The sequence below is a fragment of the Rhea pennata genome, chromosome 2 (assembly GCF_028389875.1).
Source record: "Rhea pennata isolate bPtePen1 chromosome 2, bPtePen1.pri, whole genome shotgun sequence".
Taxonomy (NCBI): Eukaryota; Metazoa; Chordata; class Aves; order Rheiformes; family Rheidae; genus Rhea; species Rhea pennata.
In genome coordinates, this window is record NC_084664.1 from 108,249,995 (window position 1) to 108,274,872 (window position 24,878).

A 24,878-nucleotide genomic window follows, 5' to 3' on the forward strand; every position below is an offset into this window, starting at 1 on the left:
GAATGGTTTAAAATCACTGAAGCTTAATTTATGTTCTGAATGATGTTCTTATTCAGATGTAAAATGACCTTTGATTGATTCATGCTACAGAGATATAAGGCTGTTCTATATTCAACACAGCACTCAAATGCAAGTTTAACATACTTTAACATAAGTGACTTGACTTGAGACTTAAACTGATTCACTTTGGTGTCTCCATGTAGACTTGATTAAAGGTTTTTATCTCCAATCTTTAACAATACCCAGAAGAAAACAGGGAATGGGAAAAGGCAAAGTCTGCTGCTGGTTGCATACTCTACTGAAGAAGCTCAGCATCTCATAATGTACCTTCAGGATATGTTACACACGTAACTCCTACTGTACCCCAGACCAATCTGAATAGATTACTCGAGTTTCCTGCTTTAGAAACTTCACATTATTTAAACAGTTTTCTCTAAAAGGCAGTAAAGCTCAAGAGAACAAAATAGTGGATTTTACTTACAAGTGTGAGTTAGAATCCTAATCTCTGTTCCCATTGCAGGTGACTTCCTCCTGCAACTAAAGAGATTTATATCTCCCTAATTCTTGGTACACTAGTCTCTATGTTAAAAAATGATAATACCACTGTTATCAAACTAATAAGGCATTACAAGAATAAAGATATTTGTAAATTGCTTTGATGAGAAAGCACTACCATAAGGTGCTAAGTAGAGCAGGTCAGATAAAGCACACATTTGACAAACATTGGCAGTATTTCTGTTCATCAACAGATGGCAAGGTTTTTTTAATTATTATAAGCTATGTGAAAGTATGCTTCAAATAATACCTGTATGCAACACAATACAAGCAGTTTTGATTGGACAGATGAATCACACGTTACACTTCCCAAATAAATGAAAATAACTCATATTTAAGACATTTTAAGCAAAAAATTAACATAACTGCAAAAAAAGTTAATCTCAACTGTGCTGTTTCTAGAAACAGTTTATTAAACAGTTTATTAAACTAGAGGAAAGGGAAAAGGCCATGAACACAGCCCATGTCTGTGTTGGAAATATTTACAGAACCCCTCGCTCAACTCTCTGCTTTCCACTACCCATACAAGTTTACTGAAGAATTATAATTAAAATAAACCTTTTGTGAAACAAAACATCTACACATCAACTACCCTGGTCCACAGAGTCTATTAGTCTGCCCAAAGTTTAGGTTTTGTATTAGTGGGTACAATCTTTAATTTAGAAGTATTAAAATACCTTCTATCTTATCTAACATATTTTAATAACATTCAATTTCATTTTGCTTAATGCCAGTTAAGGAAAACCTACAAAATGAGTCGAGACGAAATTATGAAAGAATACAGCAATTTAGTGTTTCATAAAAGGTGCCAGTTCAACAGCTATGGAAACCAAATGAGGTACTTCATAAATGTTCCTCCCATCACCTTCTCTCCCACACCTCCTACTACACTCAACTCTGACCTACAGGGCAGAAGCCAAACAAATTACTTTTGATATATGAAAATCAAAAGCAAACAATGACAAATATGCAGCTGAAAATCTGCATATAGGGGGTCAAAATACAAGATTAGTGTTCCTTGACCCAGTAACTAATGTTTAAACAAAAGCAGAAAGTGAAGTAATACCATTTATATCTAATAGTTTTTAAAACACTTATTTAGGCAATTGCATATAGTACATCCCTACTAGATAGGATTAACAAATTTGTATTAATTCTTGCTACATGTGTCATTAACACCTAATGAAATGTTCAAAGATGTTTACAAGCCCAAAGTAATAATAGATCACTCTTAACTAACACACAGTAAAAATTTCATAAAAGCCTCGCTGGAAGAAGAGAGTTGCTAAAGATATGCTTCATATCTCAATCACAGACTGCCCTTTCCTTTCCCTCTGTGAGAAGTCAAAATACAGTTATACAACATAAAAAGGCAATTAAAAAAGAATCACGTATTTCCTTTCTAATATTCTACGGAACAGAGAAGAGTGAAGTCATGTTTAAAAAATAGAGTACCATTAGAACATGCTTAGAGGAACTAGAAGTTGAAAATGACAGACAAGTAGCCTTTTGCTGGTGTATACTGGAAGTTACTAGACAGATGAGACAACTCTTATCTTGGGATTCTGAATAAAATCAGGATTTCTCCAGAAGAAAACACTGTTTTCTAGTCTTCTCTGAATACGGATGAAATTTCAGATTTTACTTTATTAAGCATTAATATTCTTTCTAATAGAAATTCTGACATTTTCATACAGTGCTCTAAAATCACAACAGGAAATATTCAGAGACAAAGAATTACAACACAATCATTCACATGCCAATGTACTTATCATTCAAACATTTGTAACAGTCGATCTTCCCTAAATGCCATCACACCTCCCACAATTTCTGAACATATAGATAAATTACAGTCAGAATGATATACTGAATATCAAAAAAAAAAAAAAAGAAGAAGAAAATGTCTGAAGTTGTGCTTCATGGTAAACTTAGTACTGTGACTATGTTTTTTAAGATGCAGACTTAGGCCAGTTTAACAGGACACACTTGTATTATTAGTCTTCATTTTTTTAAAAAGGGTATCAAATTTTCCTTAGCAAGGAAGAAAGTAAGGTTACTAGGAGTTACAAAGACAATGAAATTCTTATAGACGCTCTGTTAACACGCTCTGTTCTGATGTGCAGCATCTTACCAGTGTGTCTTTTCCTAGGGGATACTGTCCTGCCTTATAGAATGAAATATCCGCTAGTTTGAAGACCTGGATACAATGTCTACCACTCTCAGACTGTCAAAACTTGTTTCCCTTGTCCTATAGCCAGTTAGGAATCTGTCAGACTTTGTCATACCCTACTCAAAGGTCCCTGTGCAACTGTAAAAATACTCCACTCACTCATCTCTTTTTCCATGAGTATATTCTGGAAGAGAAGACTTTAATACTTCCATGTATTATAGCGTCTTAGCAAAATCAAACAGGAGTATCTGAAAGAAATTAAGTTTAGTCCTATCCAAAGTAGACATCAAGTAGGTGCTGTTACTCTAGTGAGTAAATTCCCTCATAAGAGGAATAGCTCTCCAAAACTGCAAAACACATGACTGAAACATTTACTGAAAAGCAAGTAAAATGCACACAGGTTTCTGAATGTAGTCAATAAAACGCACAAACAGGAAAGTAGCTCTTATTAGAACTGAAAGTATTATTTTAGATTAAAAAAAATATATTTTAAATGATGCCCATCAATCAGATACCTAATAACAAATTTGTCTAGATAGGACCAATGCTTTTGGTAGGAGAGAGGCTAAAACCTGGAAAAACACTGAAAATATTCAAATGTTTCAAATGTTTTAAATAACATGCAGTTCAGAATATAACTACATTGGATGGATTAATCAGTTTCAACCTTTAAGACTAAACATTTAATTCAACTTTACAACTTATTATTTAAACAGCTGTTTAGCCAGCCATCAGACCAGAAAGTCTATTACAACTATATTTCTTCTTATCACGTAGCGAAATCTAAGCACAGTCATATCAGGCAGAGCCACATCACAAGTTTACATTGTGTATGAATCTTACCAAAGCAGTAACTTATACATCCCTGCAGTTTAACTTCAGCAGTTTATCCGCATGGATGCTGACAAGCACTGCCTTGCAGTGTCCCCAAAACTGACAAAATTTTTAAATGCTTTTCAGTTTTAGCAAACAATAAAACATAAAATCACTACCACTTCCACTCCTCTTTTGGTGCCAAAGCCCCTAACTCATAAACTCCTTCTACAGTAAAACTATTTTGCCTTAAGAATACAACTGCATCAACTTTGTATGTCCAAACTCTCGGGCATGTCAAGTTAGCAAAATCCAGTGGGAAGGATTTTTGATCTGAGTATCTACAAAATGCAGTCATTAAAAATAAATAATGGATATGGATGTGCTGGTTTCCCAGTCCTCTCCCCACTGCATGCACTTCCAACCCCCAGCTTCTTTGCTGTTTTACACGCGGATTTGTGCCAGACAATCGGCATCCTCATTAAGTGGTGTCTGGCAACCTGCCTAAGTTTTAGTGGGTTCTGGGAATGCCAATATATTAACCAGAGGACTTTTTGCATACCCTAAAGAGATCTTATTCTAGAAAAGTCAACCATTTGGCACAAAGAAAGCTTACTTCAAATCTAGGAAAGCTTTCTGTTGGCAATAAAAAGAGAAATTGCATTTAAGTTCTCCTTAATTTCTATGTCTCCTATCTGAAAGAGAAGTTTGATGGAAAGCAAGAGCTTCCAAATACAGTTTAAAAGGTCAGAGTGCTGTCTTTCATAGGGGTTTAGAGAAAAGAAAGACAGATGCAGACAGCAACATGGCATAATATCAAGAAAATGACTCATTTTCACTGCCTTGTTTCCAAAATAATCTTAATCAGGAAGATTAAATTTACCTACTATTAGGCTGAGTGATAATGAAAGGTGATATGGGTACTTGCAAATTTCCATTGCTTAACTAAACACCATAATAACAAAAAAGTTTAGTAAAACGCACCTACCCTTAGCATATTCCAAATATGATCAAAGCATACGCTACCAAAATGCATATAATAAATAAACATAGATGATGAATACAGAGACATTTAGCCAGTGTGAAGTACAGGAAACACTGTAATGTTGTGATCACTCTTACTAATCTGCAAGCATTCTTTCTACTGCATTCTCCTTATAGCTACTATTACTCAAATGACAAGCTCAGAAGAAAGCAAATAAAACTCTCTAAAATAATACAATTTTATATTTTATAATTTAGAAATAATATATTTCTCTTTCAAATATAAAGTTTGAGAGAATATGTTAACAGGTCAACAGCTTTCCTTCAGTGGAATATTCTGTCTGTGCAGCACGTGGAGAAAGGTAAAGCACACTGGACAAATGTATCACTGCTTAGCTCTCACAGACAGACTTCTGCAGACTTATAGACCTAAAGAATCCCACTAATGTCAAGGAGGTCTTCAGCTAATTAAGTACTCTGCTGTCTTTTAGATAACACTATCCATTATTAATAGGAATTTGCTTTAAACTGACAGTCAGTTACTTCAAAATTACCATGTTAGTTTGTGCAAAACTTTGCTGATTTCCTAATATAGCAGTTCCAAAATATCATCATCCCTTTATAAGGACTAATTAACACCAGAGAGTTAACAAGAAGAAATCAATTAAAATCAATGCAATTACATATTAGAAGTCTGGCATACATAAGATTGTTTGGTGAGAAAGAAATTTTTAGCTATCTATGCTGCCTTCGCTTAGATATCAACCTTCTAGGCAAGAAGGCTATTCTTAAAAATAGCTGTCAACTGAGAAAAGAAAATGTATATGCATGAATCATTTGACTACAGGGCTGGATTCCCAGCAACTGATGCACCACTGTTCTGGCTTCAGTGCCTTTAACAAGGAGCTGATACTTGCTTGGTGCCATTGAAGAATTTCATGGTTACCACGGAACCGATCAGCAACGAAACTGGGCTTAGATCTCCTAGAACTATGTGTGTTCCCTAAATGGCAATTTGTGTGCAAGAAGCTGTTTTGAACTATCAGAAAAACTACAGATGGAATACAAATGTTCCTAGGCCATGCATAAGTTAAATTCAGCTATGCTTCCTGATCATACAAAGAGCTGATATGCAAACAGGCACTTTTTTACACTTCATTTCTCTTAGAGATTTTATTGAATTAAATTACTTTCAAGATACTGATTAGGTTAATAATAATTTACTTCTTTCTGACACATCATATCTTGAAAGTATTCTGAACTATTTTGGACAGCATCACTTAAATGCAACCAATTATTGGTAGAAGGGCAGGAGCAGCTACACAGAATACTGTAAGGCAGCTATGAAAGAAAAAATAACTAAATCCTGGTTAAGAAAATCAGGAAGAAAACTTCTCTACAAAAATAAATAACATGGTATCTATAGTGCACAGAAATCTACACCATCTCTTCTCTTCGGGTCCCACATTAAGGTCCTGTGCAAAGAAAACCTACTTCAAAATGACAAAGGACAAGTTAGTTATTAAGTGTTACATTACACTATTATTATTAAATTTATTATTTAAATTTATTATTATTTAATAATAAGTGTAATGTAACACTTAATAACTAACTTTTACATTTAATGTGTATAACATTAATACATTTAATGTTCCCAAACTTAAGACAACTATGCCTCAATCTTGCATCCCCATTTCTTCCTACTTCTACTAGTTTTCCTATAACAAGTCTAAGACACTGAAGACTGAACTCAAAACTTCATTAATCAAACACTGCCTGTAATGTTTCAATTAACACAAACCAATGGGCTGAAATACACTGTCTCACATTATTAACTCATTCTATGTTGTACATTTATCATTGTTCAGGCCTGCATAAGCATCTTAATTTACGGGAGAACACTAAGATGCATTATATGTGCGCAACAACAATCTTCACACAGGTAAGAGTCAGAATTAAATATACTGGTATAAATACAGAGTACCTAAAAAATTATACTTCTACTTCTAGATGTAACTGTGTATATTTGACACGTTCCAAGTTAAGCTGGCATCACTGGTCACTTTATGTCTCACAGTAACTTCAAACTGCTGCTAACACACCAGTGCAGCTACAGATGTTCAGAGCAGCATCACTATTTCAGCAGAGACATAAAGATGTTGATCTGACTACTTACTATCAGTGCACTGTTTTCCCAGGAAAACTTCCCCTTCAATTTACAATCATGAAGCCATAATATTTATATTCTCATTAGTGAAACCATACACGTGCGCACCACACGTGCAGTTATTCAGCCCTACTCAAACGGTGCATCAAACGCAAATTGAACGATTCTGTGTTGTTGTGAGGAATAGATTTCTTACAACATTACTCTAGAAAAGAACTTGGAAGCTGGAACTAAAATTCTGTCTAACAAACGATACTCAGAGGTTGAAGGATGAAAGGCAAAATATACTTTCCGGAAAGGAACATCATTGTACTTAGGCAGCATCTCATTTCTTACCTCATCTGTGCCTACCAGTAACTGCCTCTCAGGCCTTCTTACTGGCAAAAACTCTCTTCCTTTTTGGCTAACCTCAGAGGAAAGATGCTGAGTACATTTAAGTCTTTGTATTATGTATGGTGCACCTTTCTGTTCCCTAAATGTTTTAACATGACAGATCCTTTTTGTCTGCAAAAACAGATACCTATGTTTTAAATTCATAAACTTTTATAACACCAACCACCATTTCTAGTATCACATAAAATTATTCATGGGATTTCTGTTCTCTTTCACAAGCATTGTTTGCTATGCAGAGAGTCTTGAGCAATAAAGGAAAAAAAAAGCACTAAAACCTTTACCATTCTAGTTGCTCATTTAGGATCTCATAATACAAGTAAGTCACTTCTGGATTTTGCCTATTTCCTATCTATCCAATAGAGAACTAACATACACGCAACAATGTATTTGTGTCTCTTCAGCAAGTATCAAATTATAACCTACATACAAGCACCCACCTACCTAAATCAAGAGGAAAGCTAGCATACAATTCAGAAAATTTAAGATGTAAATATTCAATACAAACAGTGTAGGCAGACAAGAGAGGCAGATAGGAAATGCTAGACTTCAAATAAACTTTTTTTTTAAAAAAAAAAAAAAAAAAGCATTTTGTTAAATGTAGGTCATTTTTTGTGTGAACCCTGCAGCTACATTGCATCTTTTCCTTTCTGCAAAACTTCTCTGCTTGGATCTGGGTGGCCAGTGCCTTTGAAAACACGCAGACATCTCTGTTACAATCTCCCGTGCGGGGCAGCACGGGATTAAATAACAGCCCGGTGGCTGCAGCGTTACCCGAGCGAGCCAGACAAAATTAAAGCGAGGCGAGCCCCGCTCTGAAACCGCAGGCACTGATTTGGGAAGCTGCCGGCAGGACGCGCCGTCCCAAGCCCTGTCCCCCGGCGGGGCCAGCCCCGCGGCAGCGCCGCCCGCCGCTAACGGCTCTAACGGCTCTACCTGTCACCGCTGCCCTCGCGCCGGCCAACGGCCGCCGGGGGCGGGCACGCGCCGCCGCCGCCGCCGTTCTCCCGAGCATCCCCCGCAGCGGTGCCCTGCCTGCGCCCGGGGCGCCCCGGCTGCCGCCTCCCACGGCGCCCAGAAGGACGCGGCCGCCGCGCCGCTGCCGTGCCGTGCCGCGCCGCGCCGCGCCGCGGGGTCTCCTCCAGACTCGCAGACCCGAAACTTGGGCCTCCGCGCACTTTCCGCGGCACTTGGCGGCGCGGCGGCCGCGGGCACTCACCTCCCGCGGCGCCGGCCTCCTCCTGCGGCGGGGCGGACGGGGCGCCCGGCCGCCTCCCCCGCTCTGCGCCCGGCAGCCTCTGTGCGCGCGCCGAGGCTGAGGCTGCGCCTGCCTCCGCCTCATCCCCAGCCTGCCCGCCTCCTCCCCCGCTCCGCTGGCTGCCGCCCGTCTGCGGCGCGTCTGGCTGGGGCGGCCGGCGCGGGGCCGCCGCCGAGGAGGGAGGGAGCGAGCGGGGGAGGGGCGGCCGCGCTTCCTCCCCTCTCTCGCCGCCCGCCCTCCGCGGCGCGGATCCGCAGCGCACACTGACACCTGCTGGGCCGGGCGGGACAGGCGGCGGCGGCGCGGAGCAGCGGAAGCCGCCGGCGGGGAGCGGGGCTCCAGCCGCGGCCCGAAAGCACCGCGGCGCCTCCCAGCCCGGGGCCTGGTTTGTCCCATGCCCAAGGAGAAATTTTTTTGACATTGCTGAATAAAATAAAAAAATGTTGCCAGACAGGAAAACCCAGTTGCAGACATCGCCCCACAGGCACAAACCCAAGGCAGGATTTTGCCCCGCCTGTGTTCACTTGCCACCCCTGTCCCGTTCGGATGTAGTAACAGTGCTACATAAGCAAGCAAGTCAAGTTTTTTGTTGCCACCCTCTGGGACATAGGGCCCCCATATGGATTTTCAGTGAAGTGACCAGCTTAGGTCCAAGCCAGGTGGGAACAAGTATAGCTTCCAGCTGCATGTTAAATAGAGACACACTTATACACCTCCCAAGAGCAAAAAAAATCCCTACTCCTGCTAATTTAGATCATCAACCTCAGTCTATGCTGCCATATGATGTACTCTGAAGACCTCCCCCTTCCTAAGATGTGACCCCAAGAACGAAGGGGGGAAACAAACAGCAGTTTGTTCCCCGTCTTGCCTCACCTCCCTCTAGGTGCAAGCTGAAAGGAAGATGCAAGATCAGCTGGAGGAGGCTGGGATGCCATAAGGCCAGTGTTCTGGTGAACTGTTAGTTCACCCAGAACTAAGAATATGTCCTATGCCTACAAGGCACAGTGCTTAAAAGGCACCAAAACAACTGTGGGAAAAGCTGATGAACAAGACATACGCACCAGCATTACACAGAAATGATACAACACAGTACAAGACAGCAACAGTTATATACCAATGGGCCACATTATGAAGATCTCAAAGATGATGGCTTGTGGTCCAAACTGCAGGTCACTGGATAGGATAGAAAATGGGGAACCTGTAGAATGAATTCCAGGACAGATACAAAGTTAGATCAGGAGCTATAAATAATTTTAGCAAACAAATTTTGGATGAATCGGCCACGATCCAGGAGTTTCAAACAAGAAGAGCTTCCAGTAATCAGATGATAGATGGAATCTACTTGTCCTAAAAGTTGCAAAAAGTATAAAAAGGACACAAGGTTAATAATAATCCCAATAGACTATAATCTCCTTTTACTGACTCAAATTGGGAAAATCTGGATTTCAATTTTACTCTATGCACTCTTGACTCTTGGCAGTCAAGAATCAAGTACTCAATTTCCAAGAGCCTCCTACCAGATGAGTTCGACATGCTTCAGCCCTGTTCTCCTCAATGACTTTTCAAGGAAAATAGAAAAAGTCATTCACTTCAAAGACTCTTGTCCTGTGTAAATAACTATTCTTAACCCAAGGAAAACTGCAAAGCATAGCAAATCACCTCTCAAGTAACAAATTATCTCTATACAATATCTCTAAAGAAGAAAGATTTGTCTCTAGAAGGGAAAGATATGGGAGAAGACGAAGTGGACTACTACTGCTTACTTTTACACAGAAAGCTAATCTTTTATTGTGATAACAACACAATGAATGTCTGATCTTCCCTAAAAGTACTTCTGGCACACACGGTCCCATATAAACTAGCGTAATCTATTACAAGTTCAGTAGTAGACAAGATCACACTCTTAGATAAAACTCTCCACGTTTTTGGATGTGCTGCTCTTTTCTTTTTTAATTAACGTTGGTTTTAAAGAATTACTAGATTAGCTACTGCCAAAAATGTATTTCTTTTACTTACAGAACTCCTTACAGCTAACAAATATGCACAGTGTTACGTTTCCTCATATTTTCAAATTTTCTAACTTCTGACAGACATCAGAAGGTCAATAACATTTCCCAAAAGTTTATTCATTTCCTATTTAATACCATAGTTTTATGGCATTAAATTAGTTATTTTTTCACGCCATCTTCAGAGACTTTAACCAAATTGTCATCTAATTTTGACTCCAAGATTTAGGCACTTCAAAATTTATAGAGAATTATAAGGGCAGCCATTTGGGATATTGAGGCATGTAGAAAGAACAAAAAAAATATTAAAATACATAGACTCAAACATATGCTCAGAAAGTCATATATAGAGATAGATAGATAGATAGATAGATAGATATAGATATATTCATCTACACCAGGAAAGAGAAATAAAGATAACAATACTTAGTATTCTGTACCCTACATCCTATTTGAGACATCTCTAGAAGATGCAATCTGAAACCTAACACTCTGGAACTTGCCAAAGGACAGTTCCTCACATACATAAATTCCTTGCCTGTTAATCACTGAAATTATCACTCACTACTTCTGTTCATTATCTGGATGGAGTACAGCTCCACTTCAATGTGTCTGAAGTTTAAAGAGGAAGAATCTAACAGGATTGTTAACATTTATCTCCCGATAAAGTTATGATTCACAGGAGAACCTGCGACAGCATAGATGTTTCACTCTAAAGAGAATCCCAGGGAAAATTTGAGTATATTAAGATACTATCTTAAGAGCATCTTTTCAGTGAAAGCAATATTCATGATAATAGGTTTTCCTACCAACAAGGTTACAGAAGCATCCTGACAGTTTGTTTCCTGAACAAGCAAGTGAAAGTCCTTAGAACTGAGCTAAAAGTATAGGTAGAGTTGTATATGATTTTCTTCTCTGTACACTTCATGTCTAGATCTAGTAAATGCAGTTAATATTTAGATTCTTGGAGTTTTATTCATTTATTACAGCTATTTTTACTACTTTATCATTCATCTGGTAATAAGAGTGACTTCAGTGTTACTGGTAGACAATGTGGCGCCACTTTCCTAAGGCTCTAGCAAAGCTTACAACAGGAGCAGTCAGTCATCCCTGCCACATCCAGAACCTCATCGCAAAGAGACAAGGCACCTGAAAGGCAGCAGAACTGGTCCATCACTAAGTTTCACAGCCTTACTGCGAGAGTGGCAACATGCAGGAACATCTTCCCATGTTAAAGAGGACCTTCTTGGTAAGGCAGTTGCACTTTGGATGACTACCAGAATCTGTACCTTCTCTACCGAGCCAATTAAACATTTGGGCCAATCTTGCTATTAGATATCTGTGCAACAGATACAGAAGCTGGTGAAACATATGATCAGGGTGTCCATACATATCACTGATAGGCCCCTTCTCTGGACTTACTACTGATCGTAACACTGCTATCTCTTTCCCTCCTACTCCTGCAGTCCACAGGATATACATCCTTTATCCCATCTAGGGATAAAGCCAGGGAGGAAAGTATTTGAATAACTGAACTACAAGGAACGAATTTCAATCCAAGGATATAATCACTGTTGGCTTTAGTTACTGGTAACTCATCTTGTTTCCCACTAGGAAGCCACAAATCACTGTATTCCAAATATTACTGATCCCTATTATCTCTTATACTGAAAGAACGAGCAAGGTCGAGTTAAAAACATTCAAACTGCAGTAAAAACATAGATAAATAACATATGGGAAAATGTAATAAGTTTTACTAAACTATAGTAAAAGCATACTACAAATAAAACACCTTAAAGTAGCTAGATCATTCTATATTTTTTTTTCTTTTAAAACACCCAATAGGTCATACAGATTAATCATCTTGCTGCTCACTATGAGTGGGCAAGCTGCTCATAATTGCAATCTGATGCTGTTTTGAAGAAAAAGACTGCAACCTGACTGGCCCCCTGTAATACACAGGGGCAGAAAAAATTTCTTTATGATAACTTCCAAAAGACATCATTCAATCAAGCCCCTGGGTTTTCTTCATGGCAGAAGATAGTGAGAGTAGAAAAGAGAGCAGAGAAAGAAGCAACAAATTTCTCTCACTACAGCCAGGAAGTTACATTCTTTTTCTTGGACAATTCCTTTCAAGAGCTTCTACTGTCCTTGATTAGACTATGAGCAGAAAGTCAGGGAAGAAAACTTCTGTATCAGGAGACTCCCCTCCCCCCCAAGAAAGCAAATCTCTTCAAAATTATAAAAATTAGTAATATACAAAAAACAAACTTGCCAAAACATTTCTGGCCATTTCAAAGGAAAAAAGGGATGTAAAATACTTTAGTAAAGGATTCTGAAATTTTGCAAAGTGGCTTGAGGTCTTAACAATGCAAATTCTAATATCAGAATCTCTCTCTCACCCTTCTGAAGTGTTCCTGTTTCCACCTGCTGCCATTTTCCATACTAACACACACTGAGATTTTTTCCTTGTCTGATGACTACAAACTTTCTGGCATTATAAATGGCTAAAGCCCTAAACCTTTCTGTCTAAGAGGCATAGACACCTGTGCCTACACAGAGCTTCAGAGTGGGAACAAGGCCTCAGCTTGTACCCCGATGCCAAAAGCAGATCTATGCAGCTGGACTCGTGCAGTCCCTCGACTTCACAGGCTTCTAGAATCCAGGACTTTATTTTCAACAGTGTGTTAGACTGGTATACAATTATGCCAGCCTAATGACTGTGGCTTCACACTGAAAATCACCACTTTGCATGCCTGATTAAACAGGTAATAGGTATTAAAGCAGTGTCAAGGAAAAAGAAATATATTTAAGGTTGTAAGAAGATCAGTACAAGAAAAATTATTTGCAACATTCTGCTGTAGTACCAAAATTCTATTTGCTGTAGCCATTCACTAAAATTACACTATCTAGATTGTTGTTTATGTGTGTGCTGCCATACACACACATTTTGTGTTGTGTTATCCATCCACCAATTCACCTGCATCCCTGCAGACCTCTCTACTAGATGTCAATATCAATTTTAGGTAATCACAAAAATCTATAGCATGTTCTGTTTTTTTTTGTCATGTTGGGCATAACTCAAAAGGTTTTCACAGTAAGTAAAATGCAATGAAAGACTGTAAACTTAATGAGTACTCTGAATATCTGGATTGCATCCTCAGGTTTTAACAATGAGCTAACAGTACAGAGTATAAATTTCATTTTAAGGTTTTAGACAATCAGAAGTCTTGGAAAGACATGATTAGACAAAGTAACATAGAGACAGCAATCAGCTGAGTCCAGAGTAAAACTCTTCCAGAGTAAGCTACTGTACCTAGTAATGTAATAGTTTGAAAGAGGCAGAGCAGTAATCTCAGTTGGACATACGTTCTGTATCTCATTGAAATTTCAAAAACCGTCCTTTTGGTCATGGTGACGTTTCTAAAGGCAGCACCAAAGCAGCACTGAACTTAGAGTTTGTAAAAAAAAAAAAATAATAATATATATATGCGTGTGTGTGTATACATATATATATATATATAGGCAACTGTTGTCATCTCAGAATTTACACTTCTCTTCAAAAGCCACAACAGCAGTAAGCCCTTTCATCTTTTTTGCTAAAAGAAAATTCAGTCCAGAAAGAAACTCCACTAGGAAGTAGTATAGATCAAGTTGCCAGTTCTATCCTTAACTTGTGCTAAGTCAGACAAGAAGCTATGATGTGGAAACTGGGCTGCAAGGAACCAGGAGAAACGGACTGGAATCAGATCATATAATATAAGCTATCTAATACATATGCTACCATAATAAAGATGGATTTTATTCCCTCTTAAAATAAGCTGGATGACTGAACAGCAATAAAAAAGAGGAATTCTGTATCAATATGTTATTATATAGAGTCAATAGTGTATGTAGCAATTTTATAATACCTGATCATCATATAAGAAATATTAAATGCTTGCCTTAACCTGGCTATCCTTCTCCATAAAATAGCCTCAAACCAATTATCTTGGAGTTAGTAGATCCTTGCAAATGTACCAAATGTCTTATGAGGTCATATAGATTGGAAGAATAGAATCCTACCTTGAAATCGAGTTTTTCTTTATGACAGTACTGTTTTAATTTTAAAAAAATATATATAATTGTGCTGCATAATTGCAAAGTGATTAATTTAAAAGAGGTCCAGAATGAAAACAGGGAGAAAGAGAATAGTCATAGTGAGTAGGCACTGGAAACTTTCAGAGCTTTTTAGTTTATTCTTGGGGAGAGTTGAAGGGCAGAAGTAGAAGAAATTTATTGCAATGTAGCATTCTTAAAATGAAGGCAATTATATTTTAAAATTTAAGCACTGACAAGGTACTCTGTACTAGGGCCACAATGAAGATGATCTTTATTTCAAAAAATGAGCAGTGTTTCTGGGAATGGCATTAAGTAGAAAGAGGGAAGAATCCTCTGACACGCTAAGGAAGAGTAGTAGCTTTTGAAAACATGTGGATATGTCAAGTATTTGGGAAGGATTTGAAAGCTATAATATGATCAAGCTGAATAGGAATGGTCATATTAGCTAACAGAAAAGACAAAGGCTTATAGATTGTAATATCAATTCTCCTATTACAGATAAGTGTAAAAAAATGATACTCCTATTGATATTCAGTTCTGTTATGCATCCTTCTCATATGACTTACCTCTTTTCCTGTAAGAGCATCTTAAGTTTTTGGGTCATGACTACATTTCAGTATAAAATAGGCATAGCCTTCCTTACTGAATACATTTTCTAGTGTGTGTGTGTGCATAAAACAAGTACAATCTTGGTCCTACTAAAGTCAGTGAGATTTCTGACATGGACCTCAAAAGAGTTAAAACCCCATCCAACAAAATTCGGCAATTCTTTCCTTTAAAAATGCTTTGCAAGCTAATTACTTCCTCCACAAGTAACAAAAAATGGTATAGTAGAATTGGTGGCTGAGAAAATAATTATGGCTACGTTTTTGGAAAGGAATGGGAATTCTGTAATACTTTAAAAATCAAAATTTGTAAAATAACAAGAAGTCTCAACTCCTCTGCCTTATACGAATATTAACTATAATTAAATTACATCTTATTTTATTCTCATACTACTCAATAATTACAATGAAATCGTAATAGCCAAAATGTCTTCAGGACTGGATGACATTTACATTTCTGGCTGGGGCACTGTAATGCGGTACTCCTTCATAGTATCACGGTGAGATGCCTGGATAGGTGATTACACTGAGAGGTCTGTATACAATTGAGCTATTGGTGTTACATCTTGAATAGAAAGTAACTTCAGGCATTTGGGGGACTGTTTTAATCCAAGTTTAATGTCAGAGATCCATAAACATCAAATTAAAGCTTATAAAACACATTAATTCTTTGAACATTAATACAGAGAGGCATGTGGAAATAATCACAGTAGTTTAAGTTTGCATGTGCTTACATATTTTCAGAGTATTCAAATTTACACACTAAATGAGAGTCTAATTCATGGCAAAGGCAATAGCTGCTTTGTGGTCCAGTAGACACAGCACCGTATAATACACCAGGAGAAATTAGATCAGTTCATGATTCTGCCTCTTCTCATAGTCCGTCTTTAAGGCAAATAGTATTTCTTCTATGATTTGGATTCTCTGTCATTAAAATATTAAGGTTAATCCTCCAACACACACCAATTTGGGACTCAGGAATGAAAATTAAAATATATTTGTGAATTTATATAAAAAGGAATCTTGTATCCTCTTTTCATATAGTAAAGAATTTTTTTGTAAAGCAGAAAAAGATGTGGAAGTTACTATGTATCTTTCCTTTTATTGTAGTAGTGCTGTCAACATTTAAGGAAACTAGTCAATTCAGTATCTGAAATATTTGTTAGTCAGAAAACATTCAGAATTACATTTCCCATTTTGGGGGGCATTTTTTGAAGATTTGAATATTTACTAAAGACAGACAATTAAAATTAAAGCACACAGGTTGGATAGATTCCACTTCTCTAATCACATATATTGGCATATGAGTAGCAGCTGGGTGTCTTCCATGTCTAAGAAGCAACTATCACATCACCTTTAGGCATCACAGGCTAACACTGCCCACTACGTCAGATACTTGTATTGTCTGTATTGAGAGCAAAAGCAACTTGCTGTTGACTACATATCCAGTTTGCTTCATTAGCTGCTGTGACCAAAAGCATTTTTTCATGTCTGAAAAAAAGTATCTATTATTGCTTACAGAAATACTGAAAACAACATTATTGCATTACTCTCAAGCAGACTACTCCCAAAGGGATTTTAGGAAGTCTTTGCTCTTTAAATGTTACCCCAGTGATCCATTTGACCTGCAAAAGCAGCAGGGAGAGTATCTGTAACATTTTTAATATTGAATAATCTACACAGCACACAGTTGTTTAGTGCCTTTCATTAAAGGCTCTCAAAGCATTTTGCTGACCCTAACCAGTTCACACTCACCAACTCAAACATACACAAGCATTATTCCTATTCTACACACAAGGAAACAACTATAGAGAAGCTGAGTGGCAGAATTCATTCTTGCAGTCCTAACTCTCATCACTAGATTACAAACAGCCTAAAGAAAAACAAACCATGCTGTAATGCTCAGACGTGAATAACTCTATTAATGAGTTTCTCCAATAATTTGCTGTCTCTTATTTCAGATACTTACAGCTTCTCATTTATTAATAAACAGACTACCTACACAAATCGCAAGCATTCTTTACAGGCTCCCAGGAACAGAGGACAAAACAAAAAAGGACATTAAAAATAATCTATTCCTATTATTTTAGCATCAATATAACAAGTTGCGAGAATAAGAAATGCATAAAAATGATAAATTTTTACCTCTCTCTTCCATTCAACACACTGACTGGATCTTCAACAGTTCTTCACTGACAGTTGAATCACTTTAAAGATGACACTATCAGAAAAAAATATGTTAAAAATTTGTGAAAACAAGTGTTTCTACATTTCAACATCGAAGCCTGCATATATCATCAATGTAGGTACCATAAGGTGTATTCTCTTAAACAGGTCAATATATTCATATATTTTTCCAGTGAATACTACAGGATCAAGTGTGTCCTGTCATGTTGTGAAAATGATACTCTGATTCATAAGTTTAGCATAATGAGATGTCAAACAGGAAAAAAAAAATTCTCTCCGAAAGCTAAGGAGCGCAAGCATGCTCTGCTATGTTCAAGGATGGTTTCCTGAATCTGTTTAGAAACACTGCATTATAAACAGTATTATAAAGATTCTTGCAAATTAAGATGAAAAAAATGGTTAGGAGAAAATTCACAGAATAGTTAACCATTTTTTTAAAACATCAAGTGAAAATGTTGATTGTTTCTAATATTGTAAAACATTTGTTGCAAATTAGTGTAACTTCAGGTGTTCTTCTAGTATACTATCATTTATAGAAACTTAAGAGTCAGTCTATACTGTGACTTTAACCTCTAATTTAATTTATTTATATTATTCTGTATTATCTTCTCTAGAGTAGTTTGCCTCTTCAATGTATAGACTGGAGACTGCTCAAAGGATGAATCAGGAAAGAATTTCTATTTCATAGAAGCTCTACCTCTACTGCACAGATTAACATCTTACTCTTGTTTAGTATAATACTCACTAAACCACACTTTCTCTAACAGTAGGAATATATGAGCAAATTGCTTGAAGTTAAACAAAGATGTCAGATTTACTACAAATCAGTTCATTTGCAGTAATTTGAATAAGGTGTACACTTCCTTCCACTAACAAATACAAAAGAAGTTGGTCTGCAACCGAAAAAAAAAATGGTTTTGAATCATCTCACATTGACCTGAAAATAACCATTTGCATGCAGGCAGTTAACGCAAAAGAGCTGACCTGTAATAACTTATTAGAATACGGAGTTAGACACAGACCAGGTTATACCTGTATGTATAAATACTTTCACTATATGCACACTTACATTACGTCAGACAGCGTGGCAACCTTTGCGTAAGCTATAATCATACCTATATTTTATGCCAATTTAACTTGCATTATTTCCAGAAAATTTCACCGCTTCAAGCTACATCTTCGTGGTAAGATGATAAACGTGTGAAATAACCTCTTTGTTCCTAAAACTTCAAGACTTTTCACTAGGGTGTGTACCTGGGCAAATAAACACGTGCTTATCTTTTATTTGTAGCTATGGCAGTCTCAGCTTTTAGCACATAACTATACCAAACTGCATTGCTTCAAAACTAGACAATAGCACAACAAGGACTGTTCCTCCTCATAGCTATTAGAACTATCTGCTTACCATTTTATAGGCTTTTCTTTACAATGATACTTATTTTTCTACTGTACTCATGAGCATTTGTTATCTTAAAAGCATGGGAGATGAGTGATATCAAAGCTTGAATTATACTACATGCAGTGAGGCCTTTCCTACAGACACCTCACAGCTTTCCCAGGGAAATAGGCAAAATGTTCTCTCTCAGTCAGCTCTCTCTCCAGATATCTGCCCTGCTGCTGGGGGCTGGGGACAGGACAACAAAGCAAAGAAGATATTGCTCTCTTCAACACCATTCCTGGCACTGCATCCCAACAGCAACAGGGTGATCTTGGCAGGGAACACCACAACTTGGAGCATTTTAACAGTTGCACGGGGCGTTCAGCCAGCGGCTGCACAGCTGCTCCTGGAAGAAACTCAGAGCCATCCTCTCGCCTACTGAGCTGCTCTCTTTCACAGATCTCTTGCTGCTACAGTGGAGGTAGTAACAATATTAAGTAGAGTTTTCCTTCGCTGCAAGTCCTACTGTTAAGTGGTGTAGACTCAATGTTGTAGTTAACTGTAACAACCTAGGCTTAGGCTAGATGCCGAGTTCATTTAAAGAGGCCTAGGAGAACTTCAGCATCATGTTTGTGCTCTGCCACCAGAAATAAAAACAAAAATGCCTTGGAGTCAATAAAGCTGCGACTGCCTGCTCTCAAAGAGAAATAAATGAGCACAGGAATGTATTTATCAGTTCGCAGTCTCAGCTTTGTACCAGACACGATTTTGCAAGTCCAGAGGTCATTTAGAACAGTGTCAAAAGTCAGACTAAAATTAGTATTCATCTAAAAAACTTTTTGAAAGAAAAAAGATACACATGTTCTGCATTTTAAAGATGAAATTGTAAAAATACTTCAAACTTAGGTATCTCTTAGCAGAGTCATTGGGTTTCTTCTCATACAAACATATGAGCCCAAAGAATCAAGAGCAGACATTTTCTCTGTGCATCTGTCTGCATATGGCTCATAATGCTCATTAGTTTATGAGTCTCAGTAGCCTCCTAGAGTAAGAGCTGGCTACTCATATAGTTCAATTCATGCACACAGTATCTACTACATGAAAATACTTCATTCACTGGGGAAAAAAACATAAGGATGAATTTTCTACATGTATTTAACAAACAAATGAAATACTTTCAAGACAGCTTAGGCTTTGTTCGGCAATATTAGAATTGCCTGCACACCACTTCAACAGTGGTGCAGCAGGAAAAAAAAAAGTTTACTTACTTTGTTCAGAGAGACAGACACCCCAAAGCTCTACCTACCACTCCATACAGAGTGAGTTCACCTCCATGCCATGCTGTGCCTGCCCAAATTATATTAGTCACCCACTTCCACTGACTAAAATGGTGCTTTATTTGCAGTGATTTCAATAAAGCTGTCTTTGTTCATGAAAGTTCTCTATTCTTTCCATCAAAAGACATGATCTCATCATTCTGATATAATTGTCCCATTAATTGTGTGAAAGGAACTTTGCATTGCCTTAGTGGCGAGAGATCGCTCTAGAAGGTGAATCTAGGAGTCCAAAGGGATGTTTACAAATTACCTCATCAACAAGAGGAAGAATGGGTGTCATTTAGCTATTCTGTAAGAATGAGAAAGAAAGCAAAATCAGCACAGGGCCAGGCTGACATAGAGTTGACATTCAGAGAGTATCCAGGCCCAACACTGTCTCAGCCTCATAGTATCTCTTTTAAATCAGTTGCCCCCCCCAACTGCCTTGCAAAGTTCCATATGAGAAAGGAATTAAAATGTCTTTTAACCAGGCACATGCCATTGCACCTCCAGAAAAACATGTTTATTTTAATGATTCTGCTGTATGCTCTTCATTAAGTTCTGCAGAGACATACAGCAAGATAAATTTCAGAAAGAAAATGGTAATATTACTAAAGGTGGGCTTTTTTTCGATTAAGAAAACACTGTGGTCATGCAGTAATAAAATCTCTTTATTGTAATTGATAATATCACTCAGTACAGATTTTGAGTTAGTAATTTTCCTCCGAGTTACTCTTACTTCTAGAGTTCTAAACAAAGAACCAAGTAAGAGATGATCACATACAAAGCTGTGTGAAAGAAAAACCCTCTCCATTTGTATCCCAGTAAGTAGATTGTTTTGGCAATTTACACTTATCACTCTTGGGCAGACAAGCAGTTGAATCATTTCAATTTAAGACGACCGACAATCTATAGAAGCTTGATGCTGAAACAAGAGTACTGACTTGGATGCCAGGATGCTGCGCTGAACTGCCAGCATGCTCTGTTAAGGCAAGTCATACCAAGAAGTCTAAAGTCCTTGTGATTACACCATGTTCTTCATCATTCAAGACAGAGATGCAGGAATGTGGAGTTACAAGATTAGGCCTACACTCTAACCATTAGAGGTGAGAAGATCAAATGAAACACTCTGGAGACACTTAGGTCCTTCTGCTTTTCTAATTTGCACTGAGTGGTGCACATCAACACTTCCTATCCCAGAACAGGTCAATGGATTTGCTTTCCTCTAGCTCTCATTCTTGTGGACCAAGGACAGTGGTGCTAGCCTTGTACTCCCATTACTTCCACTTGCATTTCATCTACACAGGATGAGGTTCTCTCTCTTTTGGTCCAGAGTTGGGCTCCAATGCTTCTGACCCTACAGGTATGGCTGTTTACCCACTTTTCCTGTGATGACTTCTTGGGCCCTGGGACAGAGTATAAATAGGCCTTCATCTTCCAACAGGAAGATAATTTGAGGCACAACATAGTAATCCGGCCTGACAGATCAGAGCACTAGGATACTACTACAGCTGTCAAGTAGAGAAGGGGAGATCAAAATCTGCCTCCTTTAGACATTAGTGTTTATGCTAATGTTCCACATCCCCAGATACACATTTTAACTGGGCAGAGCACAGTGGACTCATTCCTTGAAGAGAGGTACTGCCTCCCATATCAGTAAGTCCTCATATCCTGCTTCTTTGGAAGAGCCAAAGTCTTGGCACACTAGCCTGCATTGGCTTTGTTTTTTTAAGTGGGGCATATGACATCTCATTTTTGCACCATTTACAGACCTTTTTGTTCATAAAGGAGTAATTTCACCCCAGGCCGCTTCCTACCCTCCCTATTCAAAAAGCAGGATATCATCCTTTTTCTCAGATCTGACCAAGTGGTATCTCACCTTCTTGGGGGATCCCAATCCCACTTGGTTGTTTTTCTAGATATGTTGAAGTAACTGTGAGTATTCTGTCCAAAAGAAAAGCCCAGGTGATATTGGTGATTTGCACACCTCTTCATGCCAAGTCTTTCACAGGACAAGAATGTGCTCAAGCAAGCACCCTGGACTCTATCCATCGAAAGTGCAATGTGTGGAGCCCACTGTTCCCCAAGATAAATTTGAGCAACCCCCACATTATCAAATTAAGAAAAAAGCATCCTAGGGTCTTGATGTCCTCACTTTGGCATATATACATTGGTATATATTACTGAGGAAGCAAGTTTTCAGGAACTGAAGTGCGTTGCAGGTCATTAGTAGACCACACAATATCTGCTGTTACTGCTGAAGCAGCTGTTCCCCTTTTGCTGCAGTTAGGGGGTAAGAGGGTTTGAGTTTCACAGCCTAATTTCAGAAATTTGGCAGGGGTGGGGGCAAGGCACCTTGAGTTTTCAGTCAAGCTGATAATGGCATCCTAATCCATAGTACCACTGTTCCTATGGAGCCTGCTTTCCATTCTAGTAAGTCTTTCTGACCTGGCTGGGCTCTCTAGTGAGACGCAAGTCACACAGTTCACATGCTAAGAAAAGGGGACAGATCAGCAGCCTGGGTAGCTTCTGTCTGTGGTAATGCCAAAAGCAACTTTCCAAGATAATGGCTGTTTCCAGGACCCCTGCAGCAGCTACATTTGCTTCTGCCTGAGTTTTGGAATAACTAATGTCTTAAAAATCCTCCAGCTTGGAAAAGGCTATCACCTCCAGCTTATCTCCAGCTGCCTGTCATCACCCCTCTGCTGGAGATTACCTCCTGGAGGGACTCTTTACTACAAATGCTCCACAATCTGTTTCCATCAAAGTGAACTACATTAACTTAAAAAGAAGAGTCTTTCTAAGCTAACTCATTTTGACAGGTTAGAGAATGCCTACACAAGCAACTAGCAGATCTGAGATGATGATAATCACCAGCTGAAAGATGGTGACAAGCAGCTGAGGGGCAGTTACTTCTACAAGCATAGCAATAATTTCTGCCCATGAATTTATTAAATTACATCTTTGCTGAAATGCAAGTTTTCTATACATCACTCAAGATGTATAGAATGATGTTTACATGATGTATACAGCACTTTTCTACACATTAATCAAGAAAAATTATATTAGCACAATTATTCATGTTTTGCTAATGCTAGCATCTTCTACTTAATCCACTAACATCTGCACAGCCAGGTGTCAAAGTATCCAAAGTATCCAAAGTCTCCTCCAAAAATCCTTGTTAAAAGATGCAGCAACTCTTACCTTCAAGAAGTTTATACACTTCTTTCAACCTGTTTCTCTCATTTTCTGTTGCACCAAAACTAAATTCAAATCATTTTATATTCCAAATACAAACCTCATTTCAGTACATGAACTTCTATTCCATCCAGCACAGTTTATTCCGCATTCATAAATGCATCTTTGCAATTATACGAAATAAAATTAATCTTTCTACAAAAGTCTGGATGACCACCTCCATGCCATAAAATAAGATCCACAATAACCTCCTAGTTAAACTGGTGCAGAAGCATCTTAACTATATCCTTCATAACAGGGCAATTACTATGCTGCTAGGGAATAGTTGATTTCATTCCTGCTGAAATAATTTTGTAATATTATAGCAGCTCTGAAAAATAGCCTCAGTTCGTTTTTTTTTTTAAGCTCGAACACCTTTACTTGCTTACAGCAGTACTGAAAATCCTAACTGACTAGGTGGTGTACATCACACAGATGCCTGGAGCTATGACAGTAGTTCCTCTGAGGACTCTAGGGGTAGTCAACAAGGAGGCAGACACACAGAAACTATAAAAAGATTACACAAGGAACACACAGTATATGGAACAGGCTTTGAAAAAATTCCTAACGTAAGTCAGATGCTAACATGTATTGTTCAAACACAAGAAAAGCTAGGTAGATGGGAAAGGGAGGAGCAAGAATTTTAGAAACTGTAGTTTGCCTACATTGTATAGTTTATGCAACTAAATGGCAAGACCAAGCATCAATTGCTGTTTTAAGTACATAAATGCTTTGAAAATTCTACCCCATGATTCGATCTATTCCATGTCTAAAAAACACCAAATCTCTTAAATATTTCAGTACTATTCAAATACAGAATAGGTTGCTAATCTTTAAGTCAGCGTTCATTCCACAGACATCTTTTAAGCACAGGGTCATGTTTTCACACTTAAACACAGTTAAGAATCTTCATCTCATCGTCTCACATTATGTTCATATCCTCTTCACTGTTCACACATATTTTGCTTTCAGTTTTGTCACAGTGGACAATGCAGCTTAGGTACATTCATTGTACTACCACTTCAGTCTTTTGGTTCAATTCTTCTAATTCATTAATTTTATCTTTTGTTCAATTTTCAGCAATGGGCTGATAAAAGTGTTTATTAAGTTTAAAAACTGAAAACTAAAACTCTAGAAGTTAATGTTATTAGTCAATATTTTTCTTTTTTTTTTTTTTATAGAAAATATGCTACACTTAGACTTGTCCAGTGGCCAGTATATCCAACTCTAAGAAACAAAAATCAAAAAGAATTTCTTATTCTGTAGGACAATCCTCTGATAATGACAACGTACATATTTCTATAATTACTATAATTTACATTTGTAAAGTTTCTACTTGTAATAAAACACTGATTGTACCAAACTGTAGGAAATATCCTTCTGATCCTAATGGAAAGTTTCTGTTTATTCTATAAAAAGAATCATAAAATAGGCAAGGTAACTCTTCAGAAGAGATGGCTTTGTGAGAAAATACTTACAAGTACTGTGAGAAAGTACTTATACCACCTATTTAAAAACAATATAAAATAAACTTGGGAATTCCACTGAAATTTGATTTCAGCTCACCTGTAGATTCCATTAAAGTAGATATCATCTTTAAGATTCACCAAAACAATTTAGAAAGCATAGTTGTTTGAGAGAGGCTCAGAACAGAACAAAAAAATCCAAACACTCCTAAATTTTAGAAAATCTAATCCATACTGTTGTCTTT

At 37.8% G+C, this 24,878-nt stretch overlaps 1 protein-coding gene across 3 annotated transcripts in view; it reads right to left on the reverse strand.

Annotated features, from left to right (window-relative positions):
* The window catches only part of LDLRAD4 (low density lipoprotein receptor class A domain containing 4), a 285,075-nt gene extending 276,691 nt beyond the window's left edge, over nt 1-8,384 (reverse strand). For 2 of the 3 annotated variants that reach the window (XM_062570082.1, XM_062570080.1), the window contains exon 1: nt 8,299-8,379. The gene's annotated coding sequence lies outside the window, so the exon portion shown is untranslated. Of the gene's footprint in view, nt 1-8,298 lie in introns of all 3 variants that reach the window. The other variant, XM_062570081.1, reaches the window with a different exon arrangement.
* Between the last annotated feature and the right edge of the window lie 16,494 nt (nt 8,385-24,878).